At 37.5% G+C, this 19,020-nt stretch overlaps 1 protein-coding gene across 1 annotated transcript in view; it reads right to left on the bottom strand.

Moving 5' to 3' along the window:
* The window catches only part of LOC106868670 (uncharacterized), a 41,091-nt gene extending 24,413 nt beyond the window's left edge, over positions 1–16,678 (bottom strand). Inside the window, exon 1 of the mRNA XM_014914046.3 lies at positions 16,527–16,678. The gene's annotated coding sequence lies outside the window, so the exon portion shown is untranslated. The remainder of the gene's footprint in view (positions 1–16,526) is intronic.
* Between the last annotated feature and the right edge of the window lie 2,342 nt (positions 16,679–19,020).

The following is a 19,020-nucleotide window of genomic DNA, read 5'->3' as shown; positions in this document are numbered from 1 at the left end:
ACCGTATGTATGTGTGAGGGTGTGTACATGTATGTGCGTCTGTGTGTGTATGTATGTGTGCATCTGTGTGTGCGTGGGAGTGTTTTGTGTGAATGTGGGAGTGTGTGTATACGTGAGTGTGTGTGTGTCTCTCTCTGTGTCTGAGTGAGTGTGTTGTTTTAAATACCCATTGTGGTGTGTGTGTGTGTGTGTGTAAGCAACCGTATGTGTGTGTGATGGTTCATATGTATGTGTATGTCTGTATGTGTACGTATGTTTATTTGTGTTGTGTGTTGGTGGGGGTGTTATATGTGTGTACGTGAGTTTGTGTGTGTCTCTAAGTATGTTTGTGTTTGAGTTGTCATTGTGGTGCGTGTGTGTGTGAGGGAGCAACTGTATGTGTGTGCATGAGGGTGTATGTGTGTGTGAGCATGTATGTGTGTGTTGTATATATTAGGTGTCCTTGTACGTTGGGTTTATCCAGGTGAGGTGTATGTGTGTGCATGTGTGTTCCGTGTATGTTGGTACTGGGTATGCGTTTGTATGTGTGTGTACGTGGGTATGGTTTGTGTAGTTTCCTGGTGTATATGTGTACATGTGTGTGTGCGCTGTAATTGTGAGTGATTAGTTTTGTTTGTATTGTTAGTACAGTATATGTGTGTATACGTGTGCGTGTGTTTGTGTGAGTGCGTCTATGTGGCTTGTATTTGTCGGGGAGGTGTGTCATTGTGTGTGCATGCTTCTGTGCATGTGTGCTTGTGGGTGTTTGTTGTGATTGTTGGGATTGTATTGTGTGTGTTTTTCTTTTGAGTGTGTATGTGACATTTTTACTGGGGAACAGGCGTATGGTGTTTGTATGTGTGTGTACATATGTATGCAAATATGCGTGTGTGAATATGATTTGTGGTTGCCGGAGTGGTGTGTAGGTGTGTGCATGTACCTGTTTACATATGTGTGTATGGGTGTTGGTTGTGGTTGCTACAATTGTATTGTAAGTATATATATGCGCATGTGTTCTTTCTTGAAATGTATGTGGGTTTGTGCTCTGGTGTGGAGATACTGTGATTGTGTGTGTGTGTGTATATATGTGTGTAAGTGTGTTCGTGTCGGAGGTTTGCATTGTATTGATGTGTGTGATTTTGCGTATCTGTGTGTCTTTGTTTTGGGCGTGCACCTGGGGAGGAGGCTTATGTTAGAGTATGTTGAGCTGTGGTCTGTATTTTTGAATAAGATTATTTTCCTTATTTATTCGTGTTTGGTCAGTGGTGTTGTCTGAGCATTGGTATAATGGGAAAACTAGGAATTTGGGAGACTTGTTTTGTGCACACAGATCTAAATGCCCACTGAGTGGTATCTGTCTTGTGGTGGGATCCCTCAATTGTTGGCGGTGGACTGTCATCCTTTCTCTGAGAGTAAGGCTCGTTTGCCCTATGTATTCTTTGTGGCACCCTTCACACCTTATGGCATAAAGTAAATTTTTTGATGCGCAGGTGAAGTTATTTTTTATGACAAAAGTGTGTCCCGACTGGAATCTGTATGTTGTTCCTTCCATGAGGTGGATGCAGGTCCTGCAGTTGGAACGACCACATTTTTTGACAGTAGGTGGTGGGCTTGTGTTGGGCAATTTTGCATTCGTGAGTAGGTTTTTTAGGGATTTGGGTTGTCTTTTACTTTTTATTATTTTATGGGTTGCGAGTACTCTTTTTAGACGTGGGTCTTGATTCAGTAGTGGGATGTTTTTGTATATTATTGTGTAAGCTTCTGCATTTCTAGGATTGTGTGTTGAGAGATATGGGAGACTATTTAACGTGCCGTGTATGTGTTTCGGTTTTCGCAGGTCATGGGTAGCAATTGCCTTGGCCCGTTCTATTCCATTGTCAACTAATGATGCTGGGTAATGTCTTTCGAGGAGAATTGCCTTTAGTTCTTCGAGTCTTTTATTTCGAGTTCTATAATTAGAAGCAATTGTGCAAATTCTTCTCGCAAGGTTGAAGGGAATGTTTGTCTTTGTATGTTTTGGGTGATTGGAGGTGAACAGAAGGTATTGCTTGGAATCAGTCGGTTTGTAATGAATATCAGTCTCAATGCTGGTACCCATTTTTACAATGAGAATGTCAAGAAAAGGAAGTTGGTCTTGACTGTATTCCATTGTAAATTGGATATGGTTGTTGACACTGTTAATTAGAGTTTTGAAGTCAAAGAGTTGGTCGAGTGTGTGGGACCATAGGATGAGGCAATCATCCAAGTAACGTTTCCAATTCTTCAACAGGTATTGGTGGAAAGACAGGCCGTATCTAGTTTTGGATTTGTCGTAGATCTGCAATTCTAAGTAGGCCATCACCAGGTTTGCATATGTAGGGGCAACTTTAGTCCCCATTGCAGTCCCTGATACCTGTCTGTAGGTGTTATCATTAAAATTCAAAAAATTGTTTTGAAGGATAAACTTAAGGCCCTCGATGATGAATTCTTTTTTTATTCTTTCTGGGATCTCATTGGGGTATTTTTCTAGCCAGAATTTAATGGCTTCCAGTCCATATTGATGTGGGATCGTAGTGTAAAGATTTATTACATCAAAGGAAACAATGAAAATGTCTTTATTGGCATGTTTGGGTAGATGATTTAGTAGGTCCAGGTCGTCTCTAACAATACTTGGTATGTGGTGAAGTATTGGTTTCAGGAGGATATCGATAAAGTTGCTTAATCTGTGTGTTTCACAGTTTGGGCCTGCCACAATTGGTCTTAGTTTGAGATCAGTGGGATGTGGTACAGTGATACAGGTGGAAGTGGACTTTTTGCAAGCTTCAGAAATAGTTTTGCTCTTGTGGATTTTTGGGAGTCCATAGAGGTTGCTTGTTTTGCAATTAAAGTTTGTTAGGTAGTCGCTTTCCTTTGTTGTTAAGTTGTTTCGATGTTGGCAAATGAGTGTGTTTAATTTGGTCATTGTTCTTGTTTGTTGGTAGTTGACTATTCTTTCATAGTACGTAGTGTCTTGTAAGAGTTGAGATACAGAGTTTTTGTATTGTTCTGTATCCATAATGACGACAGTGCTACCCTTATCTGCTTCTTTGATTGTGATGTCATGATTGTTTCGTAACTCATGGATGATTTTCCATTCGTTTTTACTGGTGTTGGGTTTGGGTTTAGGTTGTGGAAGTTCATTATAAGGAAAGTTCGAAATGTACTCACAAAATTTGTCCAATGTTTTGTTTTTACCTTTTATGGGATTATAATGGCTCTTGTTACGAACCATTGATTCGTCGTTATTGGTTTCTTTGTCAAAAAATTCCTCTGTGAGGCGTAATTTTCTACAATATATATAATGAATACATTATATATACATATATATATATATATATATATATATATATATATATTATGAATATATTTATATATATATATAATGAATATATTACATATATCAATGTAATATTTTTGTTTAGAGTCGGATAAGTCGGAAATTCATATACTTTTGAAATAGGAGTTCTTTCTTGGAAATACAGCATCACAGATGGCTCAGAATATATTTATGGAGTATTTCATTCTAATGCTATTACACACAGACAGTATCAAATTGGTTTGCAAAATTTCGTTCTGGTAACTTTAACCTCACATATGAGAAATGCAGTCAACCAGAAACAAAATGACGAACTGAAAGCCACCATCAAGTCAGATCCATCTCAAAGTGCCCTTGAATAATCATTGTTGCTTGGTGGTAGCAAGTAAACACTATTGTCTCACCTAGCCCAAATCGGTACAGTGAAAAATTTGGATAAGTGAGTTCTATACAAACTCAATGAAAATCAGAAACAGCTACTTACTCGTCACAAAAATGAATCATTTTTTAATCGAATTGTAGTATGAGATGAGAAATGGAACCTATATAACAACTGCAAACATTCAGCACAATGGTTGGACAAAGACAAGCCACTAAAACACAGTCCAAAAGAAAAATTTATCAACAGAAGCTGATGGTGCCTGTTTGGTGCTCTGGCACAGGGGTGATCCATTATGTTTTCATTAAACCTAGCTCATCAAACACAGCCGAATTATACTGCAGCCAACTGGACCAAATGATGCAGTAACTTACAACATATCCATTCCTACTTTATTGCAAGACACATCACAAAAATGACATTGGCGAAACTACAGGAGTTGGAAGTTCTCCATCATCCACCATACTCACCTGATCTCGCCCTCACTGACTACCACTTCTTCCAGAATTTGGATAACTTTTTGATAGAAAAAAAATTTAATTCCAGCAATGCTGTAAAAAGGCCTTCCAAGATTTTATTGACTCTAGATTGCCAGGCTTTTACAATTCTGGGCTGGACAAGCTACCACTGAAATGGCAAAATTGTATTGACAATATGGGTGCATACTTTGATGAATAAAACTATTCCTTGTATTTATAAAACATCAGCAAACTGTTATTATTTTCTACAAATTTCATACTTGACAACCTAATAAATCCTTACAGTTTACAATCTGGTTTCAATATTCCAAGACAGACTCATAACATTTGCCTTAACCCTTTTGATACCAATCTTTCCAAGACAGCCTCTGATCTTAAGATGCAAACTTTGTTTTAAGAAAATCTAAATTAAAACATTCCATCAAAAGTTCAAGTTAATTTATGTTTAAAACACCAGCCTCTAATGATAAAGCCATTTTACTAAATTCATCAATATTGAAAGGTCTATAAAAGAGAAAACTTTTATTTAAAAAATTCTGCAATTCAATAATTACTAATTTTGATATGACTGGTAAAAAGCTTGCTTACCAACTACATGGTTCTGGGCTCAGTCCCACTACATGGCACCTTAGGCAAGTGTCTTCTACTCTGTGTGTGTGTGTGTGTTTGTCCCCCCTCCACCACCACATGACAACCAGTGTCTGTGTGTTTGTGTCCCCCATAACTTATCAGTTCAGCAAAAATAAACTGATAAGTACCAGGCTTTTAAAAAAAAAAGTACTAGGATCAATTTAAAAATAAATATTTCAAGACAGTGCCCCAGCATGGACATAGCCTAATGACTAAAACAAACAAAAGAAATTGTAACACCATAAAAAACATACAACAGCCAAAATACTTTCACAGCTGAGTACTTCCATTTTTACTTGATGCTGTTGTATTACAAATGGGAGACTGGAGACTAATAATATTGGAAACAAACCAAAATATCATACTCTGTTGTCAGAAACTTATTAAAAAAATTGCTTATGGTGTTTGGGCAGTTATAAGGAGGGGGTCACGTCATTTCATTACATTGCTTTCCTCAGCATACATAAAAAGAGTAAAGAATCCCTTCAGTCACGAATGACTTTGGGATTGCACCTAGAAAATTACCCTTCAAGGCACAAGTCCAACAAGGTTGATTATGAAAGACCAGCAGTCATCCAGGCATACCAGACTCCTCGATCCACACCCCTGATTTTATCCAAAGGAAAGACAAAGGCCAATACAGCTTGGCACCAGTGACAGTGCAACTCATTTGTAAAGATGAGTGAACTGGAGCAGCATGAAATAAAGTGTCTTGCTCAAGAACACAACACATATTCTGGTCTGGGAATCAAATTCAGTACTTCATGTGTGTATGCCCGACACCAACCACCGAGCCATGTGCCTTCACAGCATACATAGCCCACACTTGATATGTGTCTTACATTGTTTACTGACTATGTTGCCTTTAGGAAACTTTTTTTTTTTCATTATCTAAATGAAAATTCTAGAAATATGAAAGAAATGTTAAACTTTTATCCACCTTTCACCTATTTGCAATGAGTGGATGAAAACAAAATCATAAGCAGTGGTGTGTCACCCTGGTAGCTGATCATGATTACATAAAACATCACAGCCATGAATACAAGTTTTACATCCTGTATAGAAAGCAATCCTCTAGAGTAAAATGCAAACAACTAAACAGTTGATCTGAAAGAAGATAAGATTAAACTACAGTATTTGTATATGGTAGTTTATAAATGATAGTACTTGTATATGTTGTATTTCAGTATAATGTTACACATTATATTTATATGAACATAATTACATGTTTCCCCAACAAAACAACAGTAAAATATAATGCAGTAAGTGTATGATAAAACAAACTGTGTTTGTTGTTTTGACATGAAAATAGTGTGTGTGTGTGTGTGTGTGTGCATGCACGTGAGAATGCATTCTTGAATAGAAAATGACACTGAATGGGTATAATAAACACATTATGCCCGTGGCAACTCTGGCACACTGGCTGTTCGGGCTTAGCCCAAGTATAAATTTAGTAAAGTGAACATGTATTTGCAGGCTGGTTTAATTTCTGTTAACAATGACTTCAAGTATGTAATTGCAGCCAATCACTCATGCTCCTTTTATTGAGCCTGGTCACAGTTCAGTTTTCATTCAGCATCTGACAGTCATCTTAGAGGTGCCCTGTGTCAAAAAATATCATTTATACCAGAAACAATTCTGTTGTGTTTGAGTACCTAAATGGAAAGTTTGATGTGCATCCCACTTGGTCTAGCTAATCACCATCATTTAACATCCGTTTCCATGCTGCAGCTAACTCCAATTGTCTATTTTGGCTTGGTTTTTATGGTTGGATGCCCTTCTTAATGCCAATTACTTTACACAGTGAACTGGGTGCTTTTTACATAGCACCAGTAAATAAATACTAGCTTCAGTAAACAACAACAACACACACACACACACACACACACACAAGTACATCAGCAAACACTCCACATGCTGTTTTCAAAAGCATAATTGTATACTTGCTGGGCTATGAGCGATTGAGTTAGTTTTCATAGCTGATGGAGCAAAATGATGCTAAAATGTACACAACCTATGATGTAAAGACACCACTCATGGCCCAAAATGAAAAGTTTTTTGATACAAGTCTAGGTGGAGAATTTCCTCCAGAGACTGTTCCATTTACAATTGAACATGTTAAACAAAACTTTACATGAATATATTATATTCAACACTGCTTTGAGCAACATTATTTATATATATATTGATGTATATGTATAAATGTGTAGCATCATCATTTACTGTTCCATGCTGACATGGGCTCAATGGTTGAACAGGATCTGATAGATCCATGGACCAAATCGTTCTCCAGTGTCTGCTTTGGCATGGTTTTTATGGCTGAATGCCCTTACTAACACAAACCACTTTATTTTTCATACCAGCAGCACAGGTGAGGCAACCATACAGCTCACAAGGCTATTAAAACTATAGTGGGACAGGAGCAGTTGTATGCTAATCTATGGCACTGAGACTCCCATTTGTAATACAGCCACATTAGAAGCAGGGCAACTTTAGATGCATGTCTTTATTTCTTATCTATTACTTGTTTCAATCATTAGACTGCAGCCATGTTGGAGCAGTGCATTTTAAGAATTTTTAGTTGAATGAATTAATCCTGGTACTTTTTTTTTTCAAAATGGCAGCAACATATGACAAATGAATTGCCTTTATGGAGACCTGCTGAAAGTTAATGAGAAGATTAAGCAAAGACAACTGTGACTAACTGACAACTGTGACTAACTGACAACTGTGTATGTCACCCTGGGGGTATCCAAATTAGTCTTGTGGATCTCACTTCATGGTGATGTAAGCAGAGAAAAACGTCATCACACATCGACAACTTGATTGCAGATACTGGTCTAGAATGTATTCAGGACATCGAAGCAGTGATGATGGACTGAGAAGTTTGGCAGGTAGACTTTGTTGCTGTGGCCTGCCAACTTCGTTTTTCATTATCAAATATGTTTCTTCTTTTCGAAGCAGTTTTGTAATAGCTATTATCACTATCATACAGAGGAGGGAAAGAATTTGGAGTGGGTTTTTTCCTTCTGTTTTTTTAGAATTTGTTTTACACAATAAGAATTATAACTGTGAAAGAATATTTTTCCTCAAAAATTTCAGTTTTTTTCTCCCCACAATTTGTTTTTTTTTTTTCTTTTACCTTCCAACTCCTCTCAAAAATTCTGCGCACTTTTCCTTCACCATGAAGTTGTGATAACTACTATGTTGAAACTCTGCCTTGATTTCTTTCACTACAATACATACATGCATAAGTCAACCAAACAATCAATGAAATGGTCAAAACTGAATAGACAGATGATACTAATGACATGACTCATCCCAACAAACAAGTGGTCCTCTATGTGGTTACTCAATTTGCAATAGCAGCCAAATCATTACTGCCACAACTATGACTGTCTATCTTTGACATTATCTAATGTAGGGCTTTTCAAACTGTGGTCTGCGGACCACAGGGGGTCCGCAAGGACAAGACAGGGGTACGTGGACAGCAAATACTTTTTATGAGCAATTTGATTTTATATATGTTTTTTAATCGAAACCTTTTAATTGACAATAAACCTATTTGTTGAATACTGTTAAATAAATAAATGTAAAAATATGTTATTTTAAGCAAATATTTATGTATAAATTTCATAAGCGTTTATAAGGGGTCCCTAAGGTAAAGTCTGAAATATAAAGTGGTCCGCAAGTCAAAAAGTTTGAAAACCCCTGATCTAATGTATCCTGCATTAAAAAAGTGATGTCTAATCATGTGAACATATAAAAGCACAACAAAGAAAATGAAACGAAGTTCTGTAAATTAAAATGGATCAACAAATATTTATCAATAAAAGACAATGAATAAAAATCATGAATAAAGTGAGGAATATTTACACAAATGTGCCACAGCTCAACTTTGTTTCCTTAGAACTTTCAGAAAAATGAATTTTTTGATGTAATTTTCTACTAATACCTTTCAGATGATGTGGTCAACACGATTATACATGAGTTGGGGTATAACTACAGATGTATACCCCACGACTTTGTTGCCTCATAACTTCAGAAAAATAGATACTTTTGTTGGAAAAAATTCCCCCCCCCCCCCCGGACATTTTCCTCCTTGTAACTTTCAAGAAAATGGGTATTTTTTAGTGTAATTTTATACAAATATCTTCCAAACAATGTAGATTACGATTACAAAGAAATTTGTAGGCAAAATGTTTTGGAAGGGGGCGGGGTGGGGGAGTTTCTGGAAAACGGAGTTTCAGATCAGACGGCCCACATAAGTTGGAATTTCTCCAATTTTGTTTGCAGCACAGTCTTCAGAATGATGGAAGGCATCTTTTCACAAGAAAAAGAAAACAATTTTGAAAATTTATGATTCTTTTTCAATCCTGCCACCCCCTCACCACCCCCAGCCCGGACCGATTTTGGCCAATTTCTTTTCTTTTTTTTTTTTTTTGCTTTGCACTTAAACCATAAGAAAAACAATTTTGGTTTCAAAAATTGTTAGTAATTTCAGAGGAACATGTGATTTAAGGGAGATCTGGCTGTTGTTTCTAGCACTTCCCAAGATTTCCTGCCTCGTTTCTTTCTCACTTTCACATCTATTGATGTTTTTCAATAATATTCTCCACTTAAAAACACTTTATGGAATGATGAAGCCAAAGTGACACATACATAGTCCATTGCTAGGATATAAGCAGAGAAAAAAAAAAATGGTAATTTAAATTTTTACTCACACCCCAACCAAGCGAAGCTCTGTGTGTGTGTGTGTAAGAATAGACATTTTCTAATAGAAAATTTTGCTTTCAAAATAAATCATCTTTTACAATACCTCTTATTAAAATCATTCTGGATAAATCCCAGCAATAATCTTCTCAGGCTCTCCAATATTTTAGAATTACATAAACAGGAATAATCGGGATTAAGAAGTGGGGCTAAAAAAAATCATAAATTTTCAAATTTTTCTTTTTTTATAGCATAAATGTGCTTATGGAGAAAAATATTGAAAAACATCAATACATATTTGAGTGAGAAAAAAGAAGGTGGTTGGTCTTGCGATGTGGTAGAAACAACAGCCAAATCTCCCTTAAATCACAAACATTTTTCTGAAAAGATTAATTGATTAATGCTTACCGATTTTATTATTTTTTTAATCGAAAAGGTTTCTCTCGTGTTTTTTAAGTGCATAGTGGAAAAAACAAAAATGGCCAAAATCGGTCCGGACTGGGGCAGTGAAAGGGTGACGGGAGTGAAAAAAAATCATAAATTTTCAAAATTGTTTTCTTTTTTTCATGAAAAGATGCTTTCCATCATTCCGGAGATTGTGCTGAAGGAAAAAATTGGAAAAAATCCCCGTCAAAACGGAGAAATTCCAACTTATGTGGGCCGTCTGATCCGAAACTCCGTTTTCCAGAACCCGCCCCCTTCCAAAACATTTTGCCTACAAATTTCTTTGTAATCGTAATCTACACCGTTTGGAAGGTATTTGTATAAAATTTCATTAAAAAATACCCATTTTCCCGAAAGTTACGAGGAGAAAAATGTCGGGTTGTGTCAATTTTCCGAAACTACTCTCCCCAACACCTCAGAAAACTTTTTCCAATAAATCTTTACATACACTCAATCTGCAGGATCTAAGTGATTATTTGTTGAAAATTTCATCAAAAAGTATCCATTTTTTTGGAAGTTACGAGGCAACAAATTCGTGGTGGGTGGAGGGTACATATCTGTAGTTATGCCGGAGTTAGACGTAAAAAAAAAATAAATAAAAGGAAAAGAAAACAATTAAGTTCCGAAAAAATTAGGATCTACACTATCTGAAAGGTATTTGTAAATAATGTGATTAGAAAATATCTATTTTCTCAAATTTATCAAGATCTTCTTGACTAAAAGCTCCGATATCACAATTCATCTTCAACATGATTAATTTGGGTTTTAAATTAAATACCTATCCGCAAGTGCGAGCCCCCATGAGTCAGTGTGTCTGTACTAGTCCACCTCCCTCGTCATCCTCTGGGGCAACGCTTTTTCCATTTGTCTGCCGCGACCTTGAAGTATGTCTATTAGCACAACTTTTGCAAATTTATTGAAACAGATTATACAACTGAAAGTGCGGCGATTTTTCGGCGAAAGACCGCCGAAAGGACAATATGGTAACAGCCCATGTTAATCGTAGATCAGTTCGTTCAAAGCTGATATGTAGCTAAACAATTCTCGAGGGCTTAAGTATCCACCAGTTAATTAAATAGTTTTCTTAAATTTACCAGACTTGTATTATTTTAGTAAAATAAAAATAAAAAGAATGGAGCCATAAGTAATTAAAAACACTTTGACTGACGCCTTATAACAGAAACGTTTTTTCCTGTTAAATGCGTGGATGTACCCTGAGAAGAGATGGTCGTCCCTTTGTCGTGGTGGAAGAGCTTGTGTGTTCCAATGATTCTGAGAGCAATGCCGTCTGGAGTCTTAGACTCCTGGTAAGGCCAGGTCGAGGATGAGGTCCCAGACTAAACACAACCAAACACCAACATCAAGACCCCAACGGCGGAGGAGGGCTATCTCAAGCCCCCAAGGATTGACTTCGGCGGAAGAGGGCAACGCCTGGCGGGCAGGCGTGACAAAGGCGGATATACTCCGGCAGCTCGCTGCAACCAGCCTTGAACTGCAGTGGAGAAGTTCCTGGCCAAGTGCGTGCGCGTGGCCGTCGTGCAGCCACGATCACCTCAAACAATTTACTCAGTGCATGGCTTTGTCTTTCTAATCTGTCTCAAAAAGCTCAATGTCGATAGTATCGTGGGCACCGGAGGTCTGGAAAGCTGGAAGCCTCTAGTCCGTGACCACACATTGGCGGCGAATCTCAGATGGTCGTTCTCCAATGAATAGCTGTGACATTGGAGTTAGGCAGCTAGACTCATGACTGGGCTAACCTCTTTAGGATTACCACAGCCCACCCCTCGAGGAGAAGGCCCTAGAAAATGTGGGGGTAAACATCGGACACGGCAACTCGATCTGGCGGTCGGAACTCTACTAAATCCTCTGTTTCACAACCTCTCACCTTCGGGGCCTGGAACATCTGCACTCTCCAGGACAAGAATGACATTAATCGACCAGAGCGACGTACAGACCTCGTCTGCAAGGAACTTGCCCGCTTCAGCATCGACGTGGCAGCCTTGAGCGAGACTAAGCTTCCCGGAGAAGGCAGCATTAGAGAAGCTCCAAATACACCATATTTTTTAAGGGGAAGAATCCTAATGAACCACGCATCCATGGAGTTGGCCTTGCCATCTAAACGCAACTCGTGGACCAACACAGACTCGTCCCTACTTCCGTCAGTGAGCGCCTGATGACTCAATGATAACCGACTCCCAGGGAATCCTCGATCGCTGGAAGTCTCATTTCAAGTGACCACTCACGCATTCCTGACGATCTCCTCCAAAACACCCCACAGCTCCACATCTGCCATTGGATGTCCCTGTCCACCTCACGCCATGAGTTCAACAAGGTACTTGTGTGCACAAAGCCGAGGGAAGCTCCAGGACCAGACAACATCCCGTTTGAGTTTTTCACGCACGGAGGTCCTGAGCTGAAAATTCATTTGATGCTCTTTATCCTGAAAATATGGGAAAGCAAGACAACCCTCCCCCCGAACGACTTCTGCGATGCAATTACCACCCTCTACAAGAAGGAAAACCAAAAGGATTGCAACAACTATCGGGGCATCTTACTCCTGAGTATTGCAAGTATGATCTTCGATTGTATCCTACTCAATCGCCTCTTCATCCTCGCGGAAGACGTCTTCCCTGAGTCCCAGCGTGGCTTTCGACCCTCTCGAGACACAATCGACATGATCTTTGTGCCCGTCAACTCCAGAAGAGTCAGGAACAACAACAGCTTGCAATGTTCTTCTTCTGGGATCTAAAGAAAGCCTTTGACAAGGTTCCCAGTCCTTGCCTGGTTTGGATGTCCAGAGGACTTCATTGCCCTGGTCCTCTCCCTTCACAACAGCATGGTGGGTTGGGTATGCCATCAAAATGCCCTCACAGACCCGTTTCCCATTACTGAGGGGTCTTAAGCAAGGATGCGTCCTTGCACCAACCTGTTTCTCTTTGTACATGGCCGCCATGTTCAACGAAATCCCACAAGACTCGCCTTCCATCAATATGCAAAGACGAGGACCTCCGCCATCTCAGTCCATGAGATGGAGTATGCCGACGACAATGCCACTCCCAGCCGGATCGCAGATGGCCTACAAAGGACGGTTCGGGATGCAGGTAAACATATTAAAGATCAAGACACTGATCCAACTTGTACCAGGCCAGAACAGTCCACCCACAAGCATTAGCATCAACGGCCAGCCCCGAGAAGTTGAACACTTCACATACCTTGGAAGTATCCTTTCGAAAACCCCCACGTGTGAAAAGGATGTGGAGAACCGGATTGGGCGGCCCACTCCGTCTTCGGCAGACTCAGCCAGCGTGTATTCTTCAATCACGAGCTAACTATCCGGATAAAGATCATGGTCTTCCGTGCCATTGTCCAGTCAGTTCTACGCTTGTGAGACTTGGACATTGTACCGCCGTGACTTCAAGCGCCTTGAATGCTTCCATCAATCAAAGCTACGACAGATCCTCAACATACAATGGGAAGATCACGTTACCAACAACGAGGTTCTTCGCCGTTGCCTCACAAATAAGTGTCGCAGCCACCATTCTTCGCCATCGTCTCCGCTGGGCAGGTCACGTCCAGCGTATGGAGCACTCTCGTCTCCCAAGGATCATGCTCTACGGAGAACTTGCAATCGGAACAAGACCCAGAAGAAGTCCGAAATTCCGTTTTAAAGACCAGCTCAAACGGACCTTGGCTCAAGCTAACATCCAGCCATCCTCATGGGAACAGATTACCATGGATAGGACAGCCTGGAGGACTGTTATCCGCAATGGAGCCAGCTCCTTTGAGCAGGGCAGACAACGAAATGAGGAAGCAAAACGCAGAAGAAAGGAGTGTAATGGAAATAAGTTTGAAAAAAAAAATTACCGTGAAATTTTCTGGGGGGGGGGGGATCTGAGGAGTGGGGAGAGGACTCTCGAAGAGACAGAAATTCATAAATTATTATTATTATTATTTTTGCTTGAGTGTAATGGAAATAAAATATACAAATATTTTCGATGAAAGTGTTTTGGAATGAGGGTGGGGGACAATTTTCGGAAATTCCAACAGAGTCAATTCCAAAACACTTTCACCGGAATTTTTTGTATATTCGGAATCTACATAATAAATACTATATGCATAGAAAATTTCATTAAAAAATATTGATTTTTCTGAAAGTTATGACCTTCCAAAGTCTGGGGGGGGGGTACAACTCTGTAGTTATGCCTGAAAAAAAACATTGGCGGAGGAATTGAAATACGCGCACCACCGTTTTCGGCATAACCCTAACCTCTAACCCCAACCCGAAACACCGGGTGTGCGTATTCTTTATCTTCGCCAAAGAATTTTAGATTCATTTATTTTTCGTTTAAGTAATAAAAAAAAGGTTTTTTTAAAGATCCCAACGGTGGAGATTTCTGCTGAAAACAACAGCTAAATCGCCCTAAACTGAATTTTAAAATTTACCCAAATTTCTTTATAACTGTAATCTATGCCGTTTGAAGGCTATTTATATACAATTTCATTAAAATATATCATTTTCCTAAAAGTTATGAGGGAAAAAATCGGATCGTGTGAATTTTCCGAAAGTTCTATCCTCACCCCCTCAGAAAAAAGATATCCATTTTCCTCAAAAATTATAAGGGAAAAAATCAGATCTTGTGAATTTTCTTCTCTCCGCCGGTTCGTTAGCGCAAATGGTTAATGTATGACATTATTACCCGAAACGAAATCGAAAAAAAAAAAGAAAAAAATAATGCAACGGGTGTAAAAAAAAAAAAAAAGTGTAGGAAACGGTTATGAAAAAAATGCGCGAAAAATTTACAAGATCCGAGTTTTTCCCTCAAAACTTAGGAAAATGGATTTTTTTTTAATGAAATTTTATATATATATATATACATACCTTTCAAACGGCATGCCTAATGTGCCACAAACCCCTTATTATTTTTCGTAAAAGCGGGGTGGCCGAATAAATGTGTTTTTGAAGGTGAGATGCGAAACTGTATTAGCCACTTTTCTTTACCCATATTTTAAGATAACATTTTGCAGAAATATGTTTTCTAGAGTGTAGATTACATTAAATTGAAAATTCAAACAAGGTTGAAAAGAATAATAAGTGAAAATGCTAAAGTTGTAACCCATTTTCCTAAAAGTTATGATGGAAAAGACTCGGATCTTGTGAATTTTCCTCTTTTCCGCGCATTTTTGTTTCATATTCGTGTTCTACACCTTTTTTACACCCGTTGCACAACATTTTTTTTTTCGATTACGTTTCCAGGTAATAATGTCAACATTAACCGCGCAGGTTAATGTTGCGCAAATTTTTGTTTTCATACTTGCTTAATACACATTTTTTTTTTTACACCTATTACCCTTTTGTTTTGGTAACCGGGAATTAAAATAAACATGGTCAAACTCCAGTGTGCAATAGGTGTAAAACAACGAATATGAACATTCCGAGTCCTCTCACCCTCTGCCCCCGCCCGTTCGCCAGCGCGCATTTTTTTTTTTTTTTTTCATATTCGTTTACTACATGTTTTACACCTATGGCACTGGAGTTTGACCGTAAACATTAACCTCATTAACCGAAGAAAGCCTTCTGTGAGACATATATTTAATATTTGATGTACACTTCCATTTATCTGAGTGCTTAAAATGATATATTTTTGTGATGAATTAATGTAAAATGTTATAATTTATGAAAATGAAATATGAAGACGAAGTTGAAGTTAATACAAAATTAAAACTGGTCGGCTCCTTTTCAATCTCGAATACAAAAGTTACAAAATAATTACAGATACAAGGATGTAGTCATTATGAATTTAATAAAAATCAAAGATATTTCTATTAAAAATCTCTATTAAAAATTACAGTACCAAATTATTAGTCCTATAACACAATAATATACAATTATTACTGATGCAAAAACTATTATTTTTCATAAAATAAATTTCAATTTTCAGCCCATTTTTCCTCACAAAACAAAAATCTTTTAAATGAAACTGCAACATCTTTTACATATTATCAAAAAAATATATCATATTCAGTTAATTCGTCTTTAACATTTATATTTCAAAATACAGAATGTTTTTTTATCTTTATCCAGATGGACTATATGTAATCTGAACCTTTCCCCCCTTCTTTTTTTTTTTACGGAATCTCACGTTTTAGGCTGTGGAGATTCAGATTCTGAAAAAAAAATTTCAAAAATCTCAATTTCAAAATTTCGATCCCCCCCCCCCCGCCGGTTTTTATATAGATCCACAGGGTAAACCTAACCCTAACTCAAACCCTAACCCTAACCCTAACCCTGACCGTAACTCTAACCCTGACCCTAACCCTAACCCTAACACTAGTTTTGTGAGATTTGGCTGTTATTTCTAGCATGTAAATAGCCTGCTTGGTGGGGGGGGGGGGTTGAAATTTTTCAAACAATTTTTTTTCAGAATCGGAATCTCCATAGCCTAAAACGTGGGATTCCGTAAAAAAAATTAATAAATAAGGGGGGAAAGGTTCAGATTACATATAGTCCGTCTCCGCCTTTTTTTTTTCTGAAATAATTATTGCTGAATAAAATTAATAAATCAATTACCTGTAAATATGAATAGAAGTATGAAAAACACTTGATGAATGATATGTTCCTTTAGAAAACTTTTCGCTAATTGAGATTCCAGCACAACTCCAGCAATAAACACGTGGATGGAAATCAACCAACCAAATTGCTGCGTCAAAAATAAATAAATAAATAAAATCTTTAACTCGACAGAAGAATTTATCTTCTCACACCAACCTTTTACTGTTTTATTTATTATATTTGTAATAAGGTCGATATACTTTCAAAATAACATCAATACCAAACCTCGAGTAAACTATCTTCCTTTCATTTAAAATATATAATTGTATAGACCAATTAAAAAACTGTTTTAATTCATATTTTATAGGCTAGATTGTGTTTTATCACCATTATTTTTTAATGCAAATATTTAAGTTACAGTGGGCGTGTTGGAACCAAGTGGTTGTGTCTCTGAATACTGTGAACTAAGTCGGAGTACGTATGAACTTAATAAGCACGGGGCTACATATAATTCATTACTTTACAGGACTGTGCGCTATTCAATATTATTATTACTTTTCAATTTAAGCCAATTGTTACTTTATATAAACTTTTAAAGATAAAAATCATACTGGAAATTAAGATTATCTACTACTGGGAACTGACCTACAGGCAATCCAGTATGCGTGTGTATTATTAGGATGCTGGCTTTTATTAAAAGCTAAGGCCGGTCAGAGAGTGACCAATGGTTTCGCCCCTGTAAAGCGCTTAGCATCAAAGGTCACTCTATGAGACCGGCCTTAACTTCTAACTTCCTAAAAAATATATTATTGCTCTAATGCTTTACAGTGTGCTCCTTTTCCGGATATACGAACTACTGAAGATGTGGGGGGGGGGCGTGTATGTGTGTGTACACAGGCATCTCAAAAGTAAATAGATATCATCATTTTCTGAAAGATTTATTTCTAGAAATATGATAATGTCATTTGATGCATTTACTTAATCTAGAATTTAGTAGACACCTTTTGCATACTACATCAACAAGTCTGAAAAAAAAAGGTAGTGCCTGAACAGATAAAACAGTATATTGAGGTGTGTGTGTGCGCGTTATAATAATGTGATGAGATCCAAATGGTCGTGGTAAATAGTGTTGGAGAGCCTCTAGCATAGACAAGGCTCCGCAACCTTTAATTACAAAATGAATATCTTACATACACGTGATACCAAATGTATGTATAAAAATATTGAAAATGTATGTACTCACATATATACACTTAATAGTAAATTATATATATACTAGCAGAAATACCCGGCTTTGCCCGGGTTAAAGAGAATAATGAAATCTAAAAACGCCGTCTAGACTACGCAACCCTCAACTGTTAGTAGCTACGATACCATATTTCTACATTAATAACTCTCCAATCCATGCCAGCATGGAACATAGACATTAAGTGGAATGCCAGTCTCTCATCTAGGAGGGCCTTGAAATCAATGTTACCAACTGGGGACTATGTGTGTCATAGTGATAATAAAAAGACCCAAAGGAGGTCTGCAACGAAATAATTTTACTCAACACTTTGCAAGTGAATCAGTGGAGGCAAAGATGCGTCTCATTTACTTGACAATTTATGCACCACATTGCAGAAATCACAATGAAAGTATATCTGAAAGGGTAGTCTTACACTGTTGTACCGTTGAATTACAAATAATGCTCATCTGTGATTGTTTCAGTTAGTGGAATAACGTGTACATATACATCTATATGTATACATAGAGAGAGAGAGAGAAAGAGAGAAAGAGAGAGAGAGAGAGAGAGAGAGAGAGAGAGAGAGATGTATATGTATACATATAGATGTATATGTACACGTTATTCCACTAACTGAAACAATCACATTTCGATACTTTCAGACAGAGAGAAAGAGATGTATATGTATACATATACATGTATATGTACACGTATATACATAGATATATATATATATAGATATGCAGGGCAGGGAATCGTCAATTAGTAATAAAATTAATAATTAACAATTTTGCCGGGTAGCTCAGTATGAAAAAACCTTTTCGGTAAAAATCTTTCAGATATATATATATATATAGATCTGTATGCATACATGTATATGTATACACATGTGTAGATGTATATATATATAGATGTACATGTAATATGTACACATATATACATATATATACATGCATACAGATATCTATACATATATACACCCATCACACACAAACACATGCACACAAACACACACATTAGTCATTTGTTTTCTTATCCAAAACTACGTCAAAAGTACTGAACGGATCTTTATGAAATTTGGAAATTATATTCTATGTATAACGGCCATAACTCCCATGAAAATTCATATATTTTTGATGTTGATGAAATTTTAACCCGAACATAACAGATGAGCATTATTTGTAATTCAACGGTACAACAGTGTAAGACTACCCTTTCAGATATACTTTCATTGTGATTTCTGCAATGTGGTGCATAAATTGTCAAGTAAATGAGACGCATCTTTGC

This window comes from Octopus bimaculoides, chromosome 11 (genome assembly GCF_046866305.1).
Source record: "Octopus bimaculoides isolate indiv1 chromosome 11, ASM4686630v1, whole genome shotgun sequence".
Taxonomy (NCBI): domain Eukaryota; kingdom Metazoa; phylum Mollusca; class Cephalopoda; order Octopoda; family Octopodidae; genus Octopus; species Octopus bimaculoides.
This window is presented reverse-complemented; position numbering and strand designations above follow the sequence as displayed.